Source organism: Neolamprologus brichardi, chromosome 23 (genome assembly GCF_056152115.1).
Source record: "Neolamprologus brichardi isolate AB-2024 chromosome 23, ASM5615211v1, whole genome shotgun sequence".
In the NCBI taxonomy this organism is placed as follows: Eukaryota; Metazoa; Chordata; class Actinopteri; order Cichliformes; family Cichlidae; genus Neolamprologus; species Neolamprologus brichardi.
The window spans coordinates 11,896,575-11,902,574 of NC_142125.1; positions in this window are offsets into that span (position 1 = coordinate 11,896,575).

Consider the following 6,000-nt stretch of genomic DNA (forward strand, 5'->3'; position numbering starts at 1 on the left):
TACAAATAAAATGGTCACCGCTGACCCGAGGTTGTGGAAAAGCAGCTTGAACACCATGTAATCTGCTGATCTAATGATGTTTTTCTAGCGATAATTGTATCTATACTAAAACAGCAGCAGTCCAGGCAATCTTGAAATTGAGGTAGCTGTTGAGGCTACTCAGATCACAGCAGTGACTCAGATTAGGAGACATGATTGCTCTGCAGGCTGACTATTTCTCTCCTCTGCAACAAAACTGCAGTCACAGTGGGTGACAGGATTCTCCGGGAAGCAATTTTGGGTGATAAAATTAATCTACAATATGTCAAAATTATTTTCAATGATTGTCCCTTCTCTTATCCGTCAACACATATAATGCACAGCAAGAGACTGGTGCAGGAGAAAACAGTCTGCTTCACTTCCTCCATGGACAAAGTACAAGCAGTTCCTCCAATTCAGCTGGAGGAAACCACAAACTGGATCCGTTTAGTGCCAAAATGAACTGCTACCAACCAACCAGAGTAAAAACACGGAAAGTAAGCAGGGACAATTAGAATGAAATATAAATAAATACACCCCCTGGGTGCAGTTTAAATCTGAGGTCCCCTTAAAAATTATATTGCTCATTCTACAGAGAGTTAAGGAAGGTTGATGTAATTATTATTTAGACAGCTAGTTACTGTAAGCACGGCTCCAAGAGGCAGCTCATTTCCTTCTTTTTCCTAATGATTACACTCCTGGCCTTTCTTAACTGGAAATGAAAAAAGGAAATTGGTGTGTACTCTTCGGCTGCTTTTTAAATTGGCTCTGTTGGATAATTATGTATGCTCACCGAGATTGTAGAATTCATGTGCAAGTCTTTACTATTTTGTCATTTCGGGTTGTGGAGTTTTATTAGAGCAAACAGATGTAGTGAAGTAGCACTTATCTCTACTTTAGATCTTAAAAAATATATCACTGTTTCAATTATTTAAGCATTTAAGCTTATTTTCCTGATCTCGTTTGACACACAGTCAGAACGGTGCCGCAGTAGTTAGGCCTGTCCCCTCGCAGTGAGGAAATGCTTGCTGGCTTCGACCTTGTGGCTGGCTAAAGCCTTTTTGGTGGAAAGTTTACATGTTCTCCCTGTGGGTGCGTGGCTGTTCTCCAGTTCCCTCCTGACGTCCACTAACATGCATGTTAGGTTGCATTTCTAAATTTGTGTGGTATTTCTGTCTGTGTTAGTTGGGTGTGAGAACTCCACCTTCGCCTAGTGTCTGCAAAAATATCCCAGCGTAAACCTGGTAAGATGAACAGTAAAGAGAGTGGATGGATGGCTATTTGACACAGATGACGCTTTTAATGATTGCAACAGAACCAAAACCACAAAAAAAAAAAAATTCTAAAATGTCCTTCTTTGTTGGAATAACTGGTTAATATCAAACAGCTCTAAGCTACTTTCATTCCAGGGATCTAAGGCTTGTAAAGAAAGGTGCATCACCCCAGCTCCGCAGTTCAACCAGCTCTTATCACATCTCATCAGCCTGTTAAGTCACTGGTCCATAAAACTGTCTCAAGTGTGATACACCATCATCACATCACACCCTAATTTTCTCGAAAAACATCTTACAGCTGAACAAGCGTGCTTTGCAATGCATAACCAGAATGCAACGGTGAATTAGGCACCGGGGGACACATCTTACTCTTGCCGCTTACTAACCCACAACTGCAATCACCAAGCCAGCCCGAGCGGAGAGGAGCTTTCTCTCGACAGCAAAGTGTTGCGCACTTTGTGATGTCGAGTTCCTAATTCGCTCACCAACATCAACTCATAACAAGACAGCATGCAGCGTTTTAAAGTGCGCGTTCACATGGACGGCGTTTGCTTATTATGCAAGCGAGTTAGTCAATCTGGAGAACAATGCTGAATTTGGATAATTGGGTGGCGTGTGTGTTTATGAGTGTAGGAGTATGTCTGTCTTGACTGTACGTCTACAAGAGCTCGCAGAATGCAAAATGACTCCCAGAGCTGCCTTTGTCTCCCTCGGGCCTCAAAGACTTCCCAAGCTGAACAGCTCAAGCTAGGCTGCCTCCCTCTCAGGGTCCAGACTGGTTAACAAGCAGCAAAATAAAAGCCAGCAAGTTAAATTGTATGTAACTTTTTAGTTTGCACAAATAGTGTGACCTTTATTGATTTCTTGTCTCTGCCGTCAGCCTGGTAAAACACTAATGGCATTGGTCAATAAAAAACCATGAAGTGGAAGTTCTCAATACCCCTCCCCCTGCGCTGACCATATCCCTAAAAATAGCCACTCAGCCTCCCTCAGAGGCCACTGAGCCAGAGCCATGACAGCTCACTACCCTTATTCAATATGAGCTGTACTGTGTCCCTGTTTGTTTCCCCACTGCAGATGTAAGCGGGCTGACACGCTGAGCCATATGCCAAACACATCTACTTCGATTCCTGTCCCTGCCAACTCCCATTCAGATGGCCAGAGAACCCTGCCTCTTTTAATCAATAAATTAATAACACTATGAGTGGAGCATAAAATAAGACTTTGACTTTGGTGCGCAAATTGAAAACAAACAGCAGCTTCAGCAACTCTAACTTACATGGTGTTCTGGGACCTACTGCTTCAAAGAGTAACATTCATTTTTCAAAATGCCTTGTGTCTATGTAGTCACCACCCGCTGTTTTATTGACTGGTATGTGTCAATGTGTACCCCTGCCAGCTTACGTCTTTCTCTCTATACTTGCGCTTATTGAACTTTGCAAAAATAAATTATACGAGCAGAATTCAATAAAGTTGAAATGACCCCCACTTCTCTCCCAGAGAAAACAGCCATCTTCTCTTTGTAGCCCATGTTTTTTCTCCAAACTTCTCAACACCGAACTTTGTCGACCAGTCTGTGTCTGCTGCATGTTAGGCCCTTCGGAATTGAGACTCGCCTAGCTTTTCAGGTGCGCCGCGGAATTCAAAACAACAGGGGCTGCTGAAGGCGGTTCACTTACACAGTGATGCAGATATTCAGAAGTTAAAGTTCTGGGAGAGCACCCCTGTGGTGCCGTTCCTCCACGGTGAGAGAAGCAGCAGCAGCAACAGCCAGCAGTATTGATTCACCTCGCAGCCTTGAGCCTGCTGTCACAGACAGTATATCACTTCATTTAACCCACTGTTAAATAGGCTGTAATTAGAAATCTGTCCTGCAGATGTGTTTTATTTAAAGGATGGTTTGTGGCTAAGTTGCAAAACTACCTACTCTGTTTTGCATTAGTTTTGTTGCTGGCGTTCTCTTGTTCAGCGTTTCATTTTCACGAAGGATTTGAGTGCTATTGACAGAGTCTGCAAAGAGAAAGCAAATGATGCAAATAAATCCCCTCTTGGGGGATTAGTCTGCATGCTATTTGAAAAAAAATATGGTAAGTCTCTTAATTGTAGTTAATGCTTGTTGGTCTCTCGACTCAATCTGATGACAATAAACTGTTTTTACAGCCAGCATTTTAACTTTGAAAAGCACAGGTGAAGTAAAATCCTTTAAGTTTCCATGTAAGCCATGACAACAAGCCCGGCTGCACACAGATCACAGATTTTGTATCTACAGTTTTGTTGTATATGTGCAATGACGATAAAGAGCTATTCTATTCTATTTTAATTTTTGACAACAAGTTGATATTATTGCTCTGTAGGTTGATCCAACAAAAAGCTCTTTGCCTAGTTTCCTTGTGGTTACTATTCTTTCAAAAATTAATCATAAAATTTTGTCTTTTGGATGTTGGATTATGAATTTGTTGTGGTGAGGAAGAACAAGAAGTTCAATGCTCACTTATTTGTCTACAGTAGTTGATATTTTGTCATTTTATTTGCTGAAAATTGGCTATTGAAGAAGAGGGTCTGTATCTTTCCACGCTCTCTCTCTACAATACTCGCATGCCAATGCTCATTAAAACTGTACATGCAACTTACAATGAAAGCGTTGAAAGTGTTATTGATCTCTTCATTCATTCCTCCTCTCAGCACCGGCTGTAAAGTGATCTCTTTCAAAGCAAGTAAATGAAGGGGGGATAAAATCCACAGTCTTTGCTCAGTGCAGAAATCCTTATTCAACTCAGAGACCTAATATTAAGATTCGGGAACCCAAATTAGCCAAATGAAATGGCAATCTTCTAAAGGTACATTTTAATTAGAACAAAAGTTCTGCTGGGCTTTTCTGCGCTGTGATAACTTTGTAGGCACAGAAACAGAAAAAAGGAATGTCTTACTAAAAAGCCAATCTTTGATTATTTGATTTAAGAACAACCTTTGGATACTGTTACAGTGCCATTAATTCAAATACATGGTAATGGCCTGCACCATAGCACTGTTTAACCTTCAGCTGTTTTAATTTAGAGAAAAAAGAAATAAATGTGTTTTTTACCTCTCCTGATGGTCCTTTAAAGACAAAACAGTGTTGTGGACACCAGAGGGTTCATTCATTGTTGTTTACACACTGACAGATTTACAGCTGGCTTCCACATTTATCTCAACATTTAAATGATTTCTATGATGATTTGAGGACTGATGGGGTGCCGCAGCACTGTTTACAAACACGAACACAACTACGGCACAATGAAGTTGCTTAAATGTCTGTGAGATTTGATATATTTAGTTTTATACTGAAAAAACACATGAAATTAAGTGATATCGAATAACCTTTGTGATAACTTTACCACACATCAGCAATTTACTCAGTAGTTCAACCTCAGTTGGAACCAAAGGTCAATACTGGGGTTATAAATCATTTGACAAAATTAGCATTTAACCCACTTTAAATCAAAACCTTCTTTTTTTAAATAGTCAAAAATTTTTTTTTAAATGTGATCAAACTTTAAGAGAAGACATTTTATAAATTACAGCTAGAAATATGCAAGCGTAAATAGTCGGGCTATTCTGCTGCAGACTTGCATACTGGGGCGCTTAAACAGAACAGAGCTGTCATTATTGTAATTGCTAACACCTGTGTTTTCCCCACTGTGAATGTCAGCTGTGGAAAAAAAAATCTCTTGAGTAATTTTCTTTGTGCTGCTACTTTCACTAAAGTAAAGGTTTTGTCTTCAGTCTTGACAGCGATTGAAAACAAAACAAAAGCAAATCCATCTTTAATGTTTTTCATTTTTTTTGTTTTGTTTTTTTTTTTTTGCCAAAATTTCTTTCTTGAGTTGAGCTGAACCCAGCTACGTGGGGCCACAAGAGAGTAGGGAACATGTGGAAGAGAGCCTCGACAGGTGGAGGTATGCTCTGGAGAGGAAAGGAATTTAATTCAGTAGAAGCAAGACTGAATACATGTGTGGATATATGAGGGAGACTGGTGGAAAGGTGGATTATTGATAGTCAAGGTGGAGGAGTGTAAATACTTGGGGTCAGCCATCCAAAGTGACAGACAGTGGACAAGAGAGGTGAAGAAGAGAGTGCAGGCAGGGTGGAGATGAGTGACAGGCGTGATTTGTGACAGAAGCATAGCAGCAAAGAAAGGGAAGGTTTGCGAGATGATAGTGAGCCCTGCTGTAATTTATGGAGGAGGCAGAGCTAAAGATGTTAAGATTTTCAGTGGGAGGAACCAGAATGGACAAAATTAGAAATTAGTACATCAGAGGGACCGATCACGGTGAGCTGTTTGGAGACAAAGTGAGAAAGAAAAGGGTGAGACGGTTTGCACATGTGGAGAGGAAGGATTTTGGACAGTGGATGTTGAATATGGAGCTGCCAGGCAGGAGGAAAAGATGGAAAAGATGAAAACCTCAGAGAAGATTCATGTAGTGAGGGAGGACATGCAGAGGGTTGATGTGACAGAGGAGAATGCTGGGATAGGGTGGGATGGAGGCAGATGATCCGCTGTGGCGACCCCTAAAGGAAGCAGCCGAAAGAAGTCTTTTCTGAGTTCAAGTACATCATAAACACCACTGGGTGTCGCTCTATAGTGTCTCATATCGCTTCTGCGCGCTTATTTCACCAATATCAACCCCCTCTTCCTCGCTGTGTGTGCGTGTGTGTTGTGTGTCGGATA